This window comes from Episyrphus balteatus, chromosome 3 (genome assembly GCF_945859705.1).
Source record: "Episyrphus balteatus chromosome 3, idEpiBalt1.1, whole genome shotgun sequence".
In the NCBI taxonomy this organism is placed as follows: Eukaryota; Metazoa; Arthropoda; class Insecta; order Diptera; family Syrphidae; genus Episyrphus; species Episyrphus balteatus.
In genome coordinates this window covers 98,863,670-98,880,532 of record NC_079136.1, presented here as the reverse complement: position 1 = coordinate 98,880,532, position 16,863 = coordinate 98,863,670, and the positions used below count along the sequence as shown (strand labels likewise).

The window sequence follows — 16,863 nt, the reverse complement described above, 5'->3', positions numbered from 1 at the left end:
AAACTACAGCATCAACATACCGTTGCATTTAAAAGAAAAGAAAAAAAAAATTAAAGTGTACCATCTTGGGCTCATAAAGTTGCATTTTTCTTATCTTCAAAAGAAATCAGATGAAAAATAAGTAAAAAAAACTTGGGTTTGAAGATGGTTAAAATGGTTTACACAATTTCTCCAGTTTTTTTTTCAACACTATGATATGACTGACCGAAAAATGATGAATTAGCAAGATGAGTGGTTCACTTCAAACTTGGTTTTTATCGTTTTTCGGACATAATTTTAAATGAATTTTGGACAAAAATTAATGTACCAGCCTAATGTCTAATTTTAGTTTAATTTTCTCATTTTTAAAAAATATCTACTTTTAAGTGATTTTCCTATAGAATTTTGTATTTTTAATATTTTCTGAAGCGATTTAACGCATTTCAATTATTTTTTTCAAAAAAGAACATCAACATTGCTTTAAATTGAACCGAAATTCTTTTTTTGTCAAAAATTTGAGTTTGAAAACACTTTAGAAAAAGTATAGCACCACATTATTATCTAATTAAAACGTTGATTTTAAATATTTTTTTTTCCAAATAAAGTTTTTTTTATAAAATTGTCCCTCGTGGCTAAACGGGGAAATAGACTTCTGTCCCCTAGGATTTCTTATAATTTGACACGTTGCTGGTGTATCACACTGTAAAGAACTATCTCATTTAGAGAAAATTAGCTAAACGAAAAACTAGGGTTTTAATTTTTTTTTCTAAAAATCAGTCCGCATTAGAAAAACGAATTTATTATATAGACATGTTAAAAACAAATGGAATCTGTTTTAAACTAAGCGGACTTTCGCATGTTTTTTTTTGCAAGAAGACTACCATCTTAAAATAAGTGGACATATCTTCTTAATTTCTACTGTGTAAATATAATGTCCAGCAAAATTCAAAGAAATTAATCCTTTTCAATTAAGGTGAACATCCTATTTGTTTAATCTTTTAATTATTTAATTATTTAAATACAATTAATAAGAAATCTGTTTTATTAATATAAAATTAAATTCACTTTGATTTTCACAGAGCATAATGGATTCCATTTATTTTTATATGAAATCTTATTATTTTATTTTTTTTTTAACTTTAAGAAGAACATCATCTTGATTCTAAGGACCTAGTCGTACATTTTTTACATTTTTTCCTTCCCGATTTCAATACCTAATTCGTATGACAAAAATTTTAAACTATTATTGTTTAATTTTGGATTCGTTTAATAGGCTATTGATTATGTCGAAAAAAACAGGGTAATAAGGAACTAAGACGTTCACGGGTTTTTATTGCAGGAATCGTTCAATGATTTATAAAAGAAGATAAAACCGCGGAGTGCTATTAAATGAGAGGGTGGAAACTGAAGATAGGGGTGCAAAAGCCCCCTTTTTGGTTTTTTCAATATACCTCGTAAACCAAGCAAAATTTTGATATATTGCACACAAAACTTTTTGTAGAGAATTAAATTTCCTATTGGAATAATGTTTTTTTTAAAAATTGAAAAAAAAATTTTCATACCAAATAGTCGAAACAATCATAAAAAAAATATCAAAAAAATCGATTTTTTGAGTTCTTTTGTTTTTTTACTTGTACATTTTTTTTGGGTTGAGATAGACATAAACGTTGCTCCAAACAAAAAAAGAAGATTAAATTTCCTTCAAAATGCTGTACTCACTAAATTTTTTCATTGAAAATTGACCGAAGTATGGCCATTTTAATCTATCTTTTTTTTCGCATTTTTAGTTTTACTCAGTAAAACAGAAACATTTGAGGGGAAAGTATGATTACCTAAGCACCAAGAACTGATAATGAGATTTTGTAGAGGGGTTAAATACAATCATTGTTTACTATGGGAGGGAGGGTCAATGTCCCCCCGTTTTGGAGGGAGGGGCAATTTTCTAAAAAAAATACTTAAAATTAAAAAAAATTTATTAAAAAACAACGGCAACACTTACAGTTTTGATTGATACTTTTTTCAAAAGCTAGAATTATAAACTTAATATTAATTTTAAAATGAAGTTATTTTAATCAATTATTTTTGAAATAAACGAGTGATTCCGATAAAGAAAGTATTTTGTCTATTTTTCAATTTTCTCAAAAAGTAGAAGGCATAGGAACATTATGATTTTCATGATTTGATAAGAAATCAATTAAGGCAGTTTACTTTGTCGATCAATTTCGTATTGAGGTCCACAGTCTTTGTGAAAATTGTACTCAATGTATTTTTAAACTTTTTTTTCACAAGTTTTGACTTTGAAATCGGGTATTTCAAAAACAATTGATTAAAATAACTTCATTTTAAAATTAATATTGATTTTATAATTCTAGCTTTTGAAAAAAGTATCAATCAAAACTGTAAGTGTTGCCGTTGTTTTTTAATAATTTTTTTTTATTTTAAGCATTTTTTTTAGAAAATTGCCCCTCCCGCCAAAACAGGGGGACATTGACCCCCCTCCCATAGTAAATAATAATTGTATTTAACCCCTCTACAAAATCTCATTATCAGTTCTTGGTGCTTAAGTTATCGTACTTTCCCCTCAAATGTTTCTATTTTACTTGAGTAAAACTAAAAATGCGAAAAAAAAGATAGATTAAAATAGCCATACTTCGGTTAATTTTCAATGAAAAAATTTAGTGAGTACAGCATTTTGAAGGAAATTTAATCTTCTTTTTTTGTTTCAAGCAACGTTTATGTCTATCTCAACCAAAAAAAAATATACAAGTAAAAAAGCAAAAAAACTCAAAAAATCGATTTTTTAGATATTTTTTTTATGATTGTTTCGACTATTTTGGTATGGAAATTTTTTTTTCAATTTTTAAAAAAACATTATTCCAATAGGAAATTTAATTCTCTACAAAAAGTTTTGTGTGCAATATATCAAAATTTTGCTTGGTTTACGAGGTATATTGAAAAAACCAAAAAGGGGGCTTTTGCACCCCTATCTTCAGTTTCCACCCTCTCATTTAATAGCACTCCGCGGTTTTATCTTCTTTTATAACCGATTGAACGATTCCTGCAATAAAAACCCGTGAACGTCTTAGTTCCTTTCTAAACTACATAATCAATAGCCTATAACTAACGAAGGATATTATGTTTTTCAAATTGTATTTTTATTTAATACCTCCATTTTTACTTATTTGAACTAAAAATAACTAAGAACAGAATTTTATAGTTGGTTAAAATAAAGGTTTAGTTCGTTAGGTGTTGTAAATTTTTTCCCTCGAAAAATGTGATTTCATTACAAATTTGCCTGGCCTAGTAACAAAATAATAATTAAAAATTTTGTCCCGTTTTTGTAAAATTATTTTTTTGATGGCTCTTGATGTTTATAAAAGAGGTGTTTAAATTTTTCAATTTTGAATAAATAAAATCCTCCTTAGATATTCTTATCAACTTTAACTATAAACTCAATTACGTGCGACGTATCTCATCGTATTTAAAAACTAGCGGCACTGATCATTGACTTCGATCAAGTAGTTACAGCGTACTTAGTACGCTCAATTAAACATCTGTAAGTGATAGTTGTTTTTAAAATCTAAATAAAATATGTAGTTTTAATTTCTCCTCGCAAATAACCTAGCTAACTTTTTTTTGAAAAAAAAAAAAAAATTAAAGGGCATGCAAATATGATTACATATTAAACCAGTTTTGACTGTTGTTTATTGCATTATTATTAATATTGTTTTAAATAAATGACGTTAAGAAAAAAAAAACGCAATTAACAAAAACAGTCTATGACGAAAAAGCACTCTTCTTCACTTGTATGTATATACAAAAAATATATAAGTTCACATATCGTACATTGATCTTTAATGTATCTTATCTATACATAACTTATGAAAGGGGTACCCTAAAACTAAATTAAACAAATTAAATATAATGATAGTAATAACAATTGGGACCGACTTTTATTTAAATTTAGTTTTGTTCTTATACTTACAATTCAATATATTTTTTCAGCCTAAAATTTATTTGAAAAGATTTCAAATTATCTATATAAAAAAAAATACCACCGAAAAGAACGATCAAAAGCTAATTTCTGTCCTGAAATGAAAAGTTAAGCTCCCAATTTTGATATTATGGGCTCAGCGTAAATAATGATAAATGTTAATTTTAAACAGAGAGCTCTTTGTAAAAACTAACAGATTAAATACCTAGTAATTTAAAAAAGATAACAATTTTTAATCAATTCTGTCGATTGGAAAAAGTATTTAGCTACTTTTTGGTTTTATTTTCTATGCTGACAAAACAAAATATCACCCAGTCATATTTATGCAATACAATGATTTCTGATTTTTTTTTTTGAATGAAAATTCTTAAATAAATATTTTGCAAAAAAGAATTGTGCATAAATAACAAAAAAAAAAAATAATTACCGACAGCTAATTATATTTAATCTAAAATCAAAACAAAAAACAATCCAAATTCAATTCATTTCTTGAAATATCATTCCTTACGAAATATTTTTTATTTTTTTCGGTACAAACATTATTGTTTAGTTGTAAAACAACTTGTATCAGATACCTACCTGATAAAAAAAAATATGTATTCATCGGAATAATATCTACCCCAGAAAAAAAAACCGAATCAGATTACAATGTTAATTACGGTAAATATTGGTTAATGTTGGTAAATATATTACAGTGGCACAATTAAAACAAATATCAACATGGCATAGTTGTTTTTAATTTTTATTTTGTTTTTTTTTTTTCTGGAATGAAAATATAAATTGGTTTTATCTTATCGGCGATAAGGTCCAAAAAAGATATATTTTTTTTATTAAGTAGAAGTCTTATAACACCACCGAATGCATTTTTTTTTTTGTTGAAATCATTTAATTTTTGTTGTTTAAATTGTGTCGAATAAATTATATTTTGCTAACACTTCTTAGCATTATTATAACAACGTAACTATAGTGTTTAAAAGTATTACATTATCCTTCAGATTTAAGGTGTACTTTATAGTTATAAGTGTTGAACTGCACAGGCAAATCTTTATAAAATAGGACAAGAACAGTAGATTGAAAAACTGAAAACTTTATCTTTTGAATATATTCATGTTTGGTTTTACATTTTTGTATTTTAAATTTCAAGGCTTTAAATTCATATAAGACATATTTTAAAAATATAAAACTATACTCAATATTAATTGATTTACACAGACAATAATAAAGGAAATAATAAAAACCCCTTTATTTATTTTTTTGTAACTGAAATGCTACTTTTACGGGTACGTTGACACAACCATAACAGTAAAAGAAAATAACGAATTCAGTTCTAAAAATACTGAATTTTTTTTTTATAATTGAAAAATCCATCATAGTCATTTTACAATTATTCGAAATTTATGCTTAAAGGAAGTTTGTGCATGTGCATTATGTTATTGACCCTGAAAAGGAAAATAAATGTCTATTATTTCACAAAAAAATGTCTAAGGTTTAGCTATGTCTTAAGATATATGCGTACACAGGACATTCGAACAACAAATCAAACTTTTTTGTGGTACACTGTGGTGTATGCGTATTATTTTTTTGTTTTTATTTTAAAAAAGTATAGAAATAGTTTATATACTTGAAATTAATTTGTCCTCTATTTCTCTGAAAATACAACATACTTCCTTAAGGTCATAATATGCTCTAATTAATTAAAGTTTTTACAAAAACAATTTTTACACATAAATAAATATTATGTATAGAATTATTAATTTTTCACGGTTTTAATTATATATAAAATTTGCAATGCTCATGATATGTTCATTAGCAAAAGTTCAATGAAAAAAATATTTGCCATTTGTCAAATTTGACAGTAATCCTGTGTCATGCATATTTATAAATATAAAATTTCAAAATTTTAACTTAAACGAGACAATTGTATTACTGCTAAATAGGATTTGCTCATTTCAATAATTTATTTCAACCCCATTAGGTAATACAAAACAGGTAGCAACTGTTTTTTGTATACGAAAACCTAACAATAAAAAATAAAACGATTATGAATAGCTGTTTGTTGAGTTCAAAAAACCTGAAAACTATCAAGATTTGTATTTGACCAAATTTGATAGTTTGAGTTAAGCCTTAAATGAACATTTATCCGATTTTTTTTCTTATCCGATCATCCGACATCTGAATTTAAAAAAAATCATTTTCATTCGTGCGTGTTATCATTGTTTTATAATTACCTTAGGCTAATGACCTATACCTTTATGACTCGCGATGACTTATTTTTGTGCTGTGTTAATTCGTCATCGTATACATTCATGTAAATGAGCAATTGTACTTTGATTCATTCATTTTGATAAAATATTAACTTGTTGCATTATATTTATTTATTGGAGTTTTGATAGTTTGAGAAATATTAAACTTTTACAAATCAATAATACGGATCTAGTCAAGAAAATACTGTCAATATGACATACCAAAATTGACATCATCTGTCTATGGTGGGTTAACTATTGTTCCAAACCACATTGATTGCTACCTGTTCTATTTGTCTTTTATGTCAACAGATATAATCTTAACAAAATATCTATGGTCTGGAAAAAAAAAACTGGTTTTGAATGCAATAGAATAGGAATACTTCTATACGTATTTTATATTGTGTTGGAACTATTTAACTTTTTTTTCCTGTTATTCAATTTATTTGAATATTGCTTTGAAAAAAAATATAGGTATAGCGTGACTAAGGTTCTTGACATTGAACAAAATGATGATAATGAATATATGTGAAAACGACATCTGATTCAACACAATAATCTCTCTATTCAACTGATTTAAACTTTCACTTAATAAAAGTCTATAGGGAAATCTATTATAATCAAATATTTGTTTTTCTTCTTTGAATGAGAAATCTCAAATGACCTTGCTAGAGTGATGATATTTGGTAATTTAATAATGTTGTTTGAATGTGAAGGTCGTTGGAAAAAAATGTCTTCATGCGTGGTATACATAGGTAGCTTCATATAAATGAAGATATTTTCATCAGTTTGTTTTGTTTTGTAAAGTTAATTAAATCATTCAGATTTATAAACAAAGTTTTTGTTTTAGAACATTGTCGTGGTTAACCACCCACATGTCTTATTTTTCTTTTTTAATTGGCAATACGACTTGTTCCAAAAGAGGAATTTTCTGCCATTAGAAATAAACATTTTATCCCACATTTTTTTCTTTAATTCATATTAATATCATGATTATTGATTGAATAAAAGGTTTTTTTATCAAAATTAAAAATGTTAAGCTTAAAATAATTTTAATTTGGAAGATCATAAAATGATGCAGTTAACTTTTATTACAATTTTATTATTTGAATTATATTGTATAGGTTAATAAAAATCAAAAGATATTTTAATTTAATGAGATAAAAAGTTATGCCCTTTTGCTTGTAGAAATTGAAGAGAAAATAAAATTTGTTTCAAAAATTTAATTTAACTTAACAAAGTATTCAAATTAAAAAAATTAAATCAGATTTTTAGACGGACAAAATTTTTTTCGTGGAATGAAAAAAAAAATTGTAATTATTAATGTGCCTTGGTACTTGTGCCGTTTTTTTGTATAACCTCAACACAATCGATATCTATGTTTTTATCAGAGTTATAAGAAATCATTTTATTTTTAATGCATTTGCTCTCCATTACAAATTTTATAATAAATGTTTATTACAAATAAAAAAAAAATTTCATTGAAAAAAAATATTTATTGGAACTGAAAAATATTTGCATTGAAAAAAATTTTAATGCAACTGAAAAATATTTTGCATTAAAAAAATGTATTGTATGTATACAGGGTGTCCCAAAAGTCAATGTCGAAACAAAAACGGTAGATAGGGTAGGTGGTGACTGTTATCAGAAAAATAATAAAAAAAATCGCAGCCATATATTTTGTGGTCACTCTGTGACGGTTTTTCATGCGCCGTGACTACAAATCTTAAGTTTTCTCATTTTTTTCTTTTGTTACGGAACCTTGAGCAATATAACCCTGCTACCAAATGCATTCAAAAACTTTAACTCAGCTGCATCAGTTTTCAAGCAAATATTATTTTTTTGCAAGCTACCTTAAAAGTTGGTGTGTTTAATTCTCTTTTCAAAATGGTTGAGAATATTCGATAAATAACCGAGATAAATTTTATTTTCTTAAGAAATCCGACTTTTTTATTAGGCATTATTTCCATATTATTTAAGTTTTTGTATTCTGAAAGGTTCTCAAAGGGTTCAAAACTTAAATAATATGGAAACATTTTATTTTCAATGCAATTTCTTTTTTTTTATTTGCAATAACATTTTTTTTTAATGCAAAAAAATTTTTTTGCATTGAAAAAAAAAAAATTATTGCAAAACAAAAATGTTCTGCATTAAAAAAAAAATTCAATGCTAAATGTGTGCATTGTTATAAGTTTGTGTAAAAAAGGCTCCAACAATTTGCAAAAAAAAATTCCAAAAACTCGTTTTTATTACAAAAATCTAATGGCATACTTCATTTAAAAAGGTGTTTTTTTAATTTTTAAATTAACTTTAAATACCTTTTTTACATTTTTTATGAAACTAATTATAAATTAAATTAAATTTATTCCTTTATGAAGTATATAAAACGCTTTAACATTCTAAGCAATATTAACCCTAAGAGCAAGTACGTGCGATCTAGTCGTGCATTTTAGTATACCTAGTGAGAACATTTAAAAGCCTAAAGTTTTCATTGCCAACCAAGTGGTCGGCAATTGGCCGACCACTGCAATTTTGATTTGGCCACTACGTTCATTTAGTACCATAATATTTTATTTAAAAAATAACTGTTACGAGCACTTTCATGAAATTATATACCTAATTTTTGAATCTTTAACTCAAACTTGTGGCATAATTTATTTATTACCGGATATGAGTTTTTAATTTTCCATTAATCTCCCGATCACAATAGTTAAAAATCATGTAAAAAATATTAAATAAGAGAATAAGACAAAATATTGATCAAGGTACACGATAGAACCCAGAAGCTTAAGCACTAAACCTTTGTTAAGCAGAAATTAGTTCGGGCTATATATAAAAAAGTTTGTAAACCTATAATAATCAAAAACAAGCACCTATAAAAATAACTGCTAAGTCTGAAATAGATAAGCTCCATTGATGTTGGCCTTACTAAGTCAGGTTTTGGCAGTCTTTCAGACTGATGGACTTTAAGGCAGAGCTTTGAAACCAACTTCATTTCAAAATTTAAAGAAAATGGATTTTTGTATGAATATAATTCTGTTTACTTCTCAAGGCAAATAATTTCTTTAAAACTATGGGAATGGGACTATGGGAGGAAATGCCATAGTTTAGCATTCTTTTAACTCAGGTAATCATTCAATTTAGTGGACTATCCGGTTTTGAAGAAAATACTTGTCCATTTAATTGATTGATCTCATGAATTGCTCAAAATCTTGATTTAACTTGCTAGGTATAATCTAAATAAGTTTTTTCTCGATAAAATGGTATGACAGGTACAGTAAATCAAGTAGTTATCAAATCACTGGCTATTCACACCAACAATATTATTTTACCTAATTTTTCACTTTGTGGAATTATAAAAACTTACAAAAGTTTTAATCTTAAAGTTCTTTATTCTTAATGTTTATGCAGAAAAAACAAAACAACATTAAAAACAAAGAAGCGAACTTCGTCTTGTAAAACCTCATTTATTCAACATGCAACTAACCTTGACCCTGTTACAAACACAAACTTCTCTGTAATAAGCACTGTCAAGATCTTTGCAATTATACGGAAAGTAAAAGTCTATGCTGAAATTAAAAGCTGCGGGTAAAATGTTATTTTCCTGGCGACATTTTTTCTAATGACAGTTGGTACAATCAACTTTGACGCAGTCGGGTATAATTAAAATAATTTTGTACTGCACGTGTGACTAAACAAAGCCCTTTTTTAGCACGATTGTACATCATTAGTCAACAACTAATTTGTTTTTTTTTTTTTCTTTTCTGTGACACGAAAAAATATTCTGTCAGAATTTTTAAACTGAAAACTACCTAAAGTGACAAGCAATTATAGTAACTTCATTGTTATGTTATCTTATTTCACATATTTTATGTTCGGTCAATAGAATTTTGCGATGCATGAATGACAGACAGCACGTGATTTAATGTTAAACAAAAGAGTCAACCAATATATGCAATGCATATCCGTTTGGAAGTCATTTTTAATATTCTCGAGCGATAACTCGTGACGGTATCAATGAAAAAAAAAAATTAAATAAATAAAATTTATATTCTTTAATTTTGGAAAAATTTTCCTTTTAAAGTGTCAAAGATTATCAACTTTATCCGCATTTGCTTAATGAGGTTTTCAATATTGTCTGCCATTTGCCTCTGCCCTGGTCTAAATGGTGCATTCAACTCGTACAAGTACATGGTTAAAAGATTTTTAATTTCTTCTTATCGACTTGATAGCTATTTTAATATTTAAATTGCTAAAAATGGAATTTCTTAAGAAGGTCTTTTGATAAGAAAAAACATTAATGTATGCATATTCTTTTGTTTAATAAAATTTCGATCATCCTTCGGAAAATTTTCCACTGCTTCAACTCTTGGGGGGTTATGGTTGTGATGATCTTTATTATCACTCATATAAGATTTGCTTCTTTAAAATTTAAAATAGCTCGCAGTTAAATCATTGAAATTTTTATTGCGTAATTTGTTTATATCTCTCCAAAGCAGCGAATCATCATTGCAGGAGGGCGCTTAAAGAAATCAAATAAAAATACTTGGGTCGTAAATATAATATTGTTTGCTCTTGGAAATATGATGTAGGCACAAGGAAAATGCTTGTTTTATGAGATTTTTAAAAAAGTCTTGCTTCAATCCATCAACAGATGACAGAAAATTCTTTTGAATGGAAATTTTATGAAGATTGTTGTGTTAATTTTTTTGTGTTTTGACAGGATATTGTTTTTATTTTTATTTGTTAGGTCCATAAAAAGTAAATCACAAATTGAGTCCCACACATCACTTGTTTTTGTGGTTCAAGGCTATTATAAATGTGGTTAAGCTTTCAGAAAATGGAAAAAGGGTAATAAATGTAAAAGTTACAAAAAAATATTGCAATACAATTTCAATAAAAAAAATCTTTAGGCTTTTCGACAAATCAACAGTGACTCACAGCTTATTTCATATAATTTTTGAAAACAAAAGATTTTGCTAAATTTTATTAATTGACTTTTTGAATTCATTCTTATTTCAGAAATAGATTTAAATAGAGTTTTTCAATGGAAAACAAATTATCATTTTGAGATAAGTAAAAATATAATTGAAATCAACGAAAGTGATTGTGAAGTTTTATGGGATCCATAAAACAAGGCAAGTATTAGATTTGTTTTAAGTCCTGATAGTAGATCCAAAGGTGCTTCAACAAGGTCCAAATTTTCAGGAGTAAAATCTGAACCGTGGAAGATTTCTCAACTTAAAATCATCGTAAACCACTTTGATTTCTCTATTTTTCTGAATAATTTTCAAGTAGAGACAATAGTTTTAAAATCAAAGTAGAATGTCGTTTATTTTAAAAGGTTTCTAAAATCTAATCTTTTTCAATTAAAAAAAAAAAAAAAAACGAAAAAACACCTACAAAAAAATTGGTAGCAAAAGAAAAATAATGTAATAGCCTGTCTCGTCTCGACTAGGGAAAATAAAAAAATTACCAATACAAAAGACCCCGGATCTGTAGTAGGAAAAAGTGGTTTCAGTCTGATTTAATGTGTCATTTCTACAAACTTAGAAAGTAAATTAAAAAAAAAAACAACTTCTAACAAAATTAAAATTTTTGAAAAGTATCTATTGTTCTCGCAGAAAGGCTTACAACCTCAACGTGTATTAACTCAGTCTTAGTGAAAATTTGTTTTAAACCCTTCAATCAGCAGACAAAAATCTGGCTTTATTGATAGTGCGCAGTTACTGCTCTATGTCGATTTATTAGTTTGGCCAAGATCACCAAAAATACAGCCAAACAATCAAAACTATCTAATCTTAAGGTTACTTGACTAAGTGCACATTGTGCTGTTATTTATTTGCCAGTGCTATATTGATCGTTTGAAATCTCTAATATTGATCATTTGAAAAAGAATGACTTAACATTTATTAATGTTTATCAAAATACTTTTAATTTTCAGAAAGTTAAACTATATGTTTTTTTCTCGACCTCTAACGAAAGGTTAGCTGAAAATAACTTTGTTTAGTGATTGATTGTTAAATACCCCCAAAGCTTTTAAAGCTGTCATCACATTTCAAAAACTGTTGATTGCTAACCTCTGAGATCAAAATAATGATAATTCAAGGAAATAACCTTACTTTTATGGACTCATCTGTCAGAAAAGTTTTTCTTTCTGAAATCTAAAGAATTTACAAAATTTCATCAATATCTATAAATGTTTATAAGCAGACAAAGACAATTGAAAAAAAAAATTAACACCTCTGTGTACGAAAACCAGAAAATTATAAACAAAAATTGTTATTATACCCACATGATAATAACAAAACCACACACTTTCAGTTTTTTGCATTGTTTGATGACAAAACAAAATTTTGAACATACATAAAGCTTACCTACACATTTCAATTTCAAACATATTTTATGTCTTTTGAAAACAATATGACAAACTCCCATAATGTCTGAGCAAACCCACCTTCTTTCAATACATTTTTACATTTGTTTATAAGAACATACACAAAATAAAAAAAGACTCACATGCCCACATCCTATAACAATACCGCTCATAAAAATAACTAATTAATTTAAAACAAAATAATAGAATAGAAAATAATTTTTATTAATTAAAATGCGTGCCAAATCTGCTTACTTTAACTTTAAGGAATCCGCACACTCGGCCCAAAAAAAGACCGCTTCCCAATATATACCATAATGAATACTTAATCAAAAAATTCAAGACAATTTTTCATTTTGGCAATGTTCCCAATTTAAAATTCAAAAAGTCGCCATTAAAATCAACGGTTTTTGTGGCGCGCCATTTTAATTGACCGCAAATTGCAAATCAGGAAGGAGCTCAATTTTTGTTTTGGTTTCTTTTGTTGAAATGCACTTTTCTAAAAATATAAAAGAAAACACAAAAATTATTGAGAAATTTTTTTGTAAAAATGAAAACAAAAAAAATTGAAAATTTTGATATTGAAATTTTTTTCAAATTGATCCGGTTTGTCTTGTGGATTTATTCAATATTCATGAATGATTACTGTCGATGGGCGTGAATTTAAAGCAGACAGCACACTTTTTTTTGTTGTTTTTGTTTTCATTTTTCCAACGAAAAGAAATTCCAAAATAGCATAAAATTTTTTAGGTATTTTAATTTTGGCAATATTGCAACATTCTGACGAGCATATTGCTGCAAAATAATGTAAATATGCGTCGAATTTTTATTTATTTAAATGTGTAAGCAAAAAAAAAATGCAAAACAAAAGTGAAATATACTTGTTTATTCGTTGAGCGAACTGATTTTGGACGAAGCACAATGAACTCGCTTGTATTAACGTTAACTTGAACGTGAAGTGTGATTCATATGAAAAAGAAAACAAGAAAAAAAAAAACATATTGTCCAAGCCAGCTCTAAGTTTTTTTTTCAATTTATTTTTTTTAGTTTCATTTTTTATGCAATATATAAAAAAAAATTTAGCTCTGACCTTCAAAAAGCTCTAATTTCTTAGCAAGTAATTCGTCTTTAATGCGATTTGATCAGTTTTGAATGTTTTGACTTCAAGATACTGATGAAAAGTAATATTTTATTTTGTTTGGTGTTTTGTTTTTCTTGTTTGTTGTTGTTGTTGTTGTTGTTTGTGTTTAAAAAAGAAGGGTACAAAATAAATATATGTGGAGAGAAAAGGGGATATATTGTTTTTAATGTTAGGTAAAGTTGTTGTTTACGAGCAAATTTTTATTTCTTATTAATTTGAATGCGGAATGTGATATTAGAAGTTCGAACTGGTTGTAGGTATATGACAGTTTTTTGTTTGTTTGTTGTATCACATTCTATGAATATCATTTAGGAGTTAATTTCTTGGTGTTCTTCCAGTTTTATTATTGAAATTAAAATTTTATGTTTGTGAGTAATAAGAATGGGACAACATGGCGCCCTTAATTGTTATTTTGTTTGCGATATCGTCAGATTCTAACTATCATAGACCTAGTACGCATTAAATTTTAGGGATTATTTTAAGATCAGTACCTACGTGGTTTAAGTACATACCCTTTCAGATATGTATAGATTACAGTAAAAAAAATTCCATTTTCTAGGAATAACTGTTATAAACCTTCGGTTCATATAAAAAAAAGGGTTCACTCGATCGAAGTTATGCTTATCTCTCACAGAAATTCACTTTTATATTTTTTGTACTCGAGTGAATATTCCTTTTAAAATGTTGTATAGGTTCATAGGTTAAATATTTTTTGGTTTTTATTCTAATTATCAAGAGGCTAAAATTGAAAAACTTAACATTTCAGTAATTGTGAAGAAATTCTATATTTTTCAAGTAGCCTGGAGTGAAGAGCTTAACAATTTTTATACGTACTGAAAAAAGCATTCTTTTTGCAATATCAGCTCATAACCTTTCTTGTATAATGTAATTGCTAGTACTATAGAGAATAAATATTTATTTCCTTCTGGTGTGCATTCAACAAATATAAAAATTTGTCTCAACTTTTTTGTTCAAAAAATTGATTTTTATATAAAATAAAACATTTTGATTTTTTTTTTTAAAGGTAACTAAAATGTAAAAAAAATGTCGATGAAATGGGTTAATTCGTTAACAAGAAAGTCAAAAATCATGAAAACTGTTCTATGCCATTTGCCGTTAATAAAGGTCCAAAAGTATTTTTTTTATTTCTATAGTAGGTCATAAAGCCAGTATAGTTAACTTTGGTACTTAAAATTAATGCAATTACCCTTCTGGAGAATCGACCTAAGCCTTTGACTAGGTATCAGGTTTAAAAGAAATTGCTTCAATGGTTTGGGCTTAAGCTCGAGATAGAGACAAAAATATATTCACACATAAAGAACAGACATGCAGAATTGCGAGACCCGTTTTTTTGTATTCTCCATCATGTTGGATTGCTATCTCGAATTTGATGTTTTCACGAATCCTAAACTTACCTTATTGTCTGTACAATCTATGTGTATCGCAAGTTATCACAATGAATAAAAAGTGCTGAAAGAACTATTAAACTCTCTAAATATTCAAATTCAGCAGACTTAAATAAAAGAATGCACGTGTTTATCTCTTCAAACTTACTTAAAATTCTTCTAACGTCTTCATCAATATAATTGTTTGCTTTTAAATTTATAATTTCTATGCTAACAGCATGGGCATTCAACAGTTTTTTTAATATTAAAAATACTTTACCTGTGAGTAAAACATCATCATGTTTCAAAAATAGGGTGTTAATCGGATGAGGAAAGTGTTAATTGAATTCGTGTGCTTAATGTGTCTAACAAAAACTCTGGCAATTGCACCGGACAAGTGAATTATGAACAAAGACAATATATCAAAATGTTTTTTTAAGCTGAGCTGTGTATTCCTTTATTCAATTAGAGATGATAAATTTACCTCAACTCCAAATCGTGGTCATCAGCAAAATTCTACACAAATTTTTTTTGTTACTCGTAAATACCAGGTTTGAAATATCTTTAAGATATTTTGAAAAACATTTTAATCAGAACAAACAAACTTAATAAAATGAGTTTACGGATAACAACAAATCTATTTACGACCTTTATACTTCTGAGCCGGAAGATTGTTTCATTTGAAAGTTAATTTTTTTTTTTTTCATTTTTCAATCAAGTTTTAATTTGCTTGTTTTTATTTTTCAATTTGATTATTATAAAGCTAAAATATCTTGTAAAGAACAAAAAAAAAAAAAGAGAACAAGTTTAGTAATCTTTCACGGGTGATTTTGTTTCTATACAACAAACATAGATACAAAAACAGATAACTATCGCTTATGTTGTTTTGTTGCTAATAATATTAATATCTTTTACCCTTGTATCATTAAGAGCTGCTACACTTGTTTAAGTTGGCAAAAACAAAACAAAAATTCTACATGTAAGGTTTCGTATTATATATATTTGACCAGCTTAGTGCTCGCATTCAAGGTGATTTCAGAAAGACTTAATAAATAAACAAAAGGGAATGAACATTCAAGAATGTTGCTTTGCTTACTACCAATAATACCTATCTACATACCAACTCGTACAATAGCAGTTACGCGAGTTTGTTAAACTTGTGAGACTGTAAGTTTTAAACTAATTTTCTTTATTGCAAATGGGGTGTGTCGTATGTACGTACGGCGGCGCGTATATACTTCCTTCTTCATTCTATGTTGAATAACTAATAGAAAATAATTATAATAAAAGTTCTTTTTTAATTGATTGTGTGTATGTTCTAGACTTGATGAAAAAAATTGTTTATAGTTTTTTTGCTTTAGCATGGCAATGGCATTCATGTCACTCATGTTTACCGACAATGAGTGAAGGAAACAAAAAAACTAAAATATTATCACGCGGTTTATAGATCAAGTTTTTAGAAAATGTATCTAATTGCTTTTCGCTCCTGATGCTATGTTTCATGCTATGGTATATAAATATGGAATTTTTCTATTCTATAGTTGGAAGATTGATGACTTTTTGAAAAGTTTAAATGGAGAGAAATGGTCAGTAAAATGAGAAAAATTACTTGGTACACGCGATACGTAAAGCTTTGAAAATATTTTAAATCCTTTAATGCTTTTACCAAATGACTCAGCTTGATTGAAATAGAATTAAGTTAATCGGATTCTTTATTGCTTCTTGTCAAACTTAACAGTTTTCTT

At 27.1% G+C, this 16,863-nt stretch overlaps 1 protein-coding gene across 15 annotated transcripts in view; it reads left to right on the top strand.

The window, feature by feature from the left end:
• The window catches only part of LOC129916930 (TLD domain-containing protein 2), a 217,877-nt gene that overhangs the window by 82,145 nt on the left and 118,869 nt on the right, over nucleotides 1–16,863 (top strand). The gene's annotated exons all lie outside the window — the stretch shown is intronic.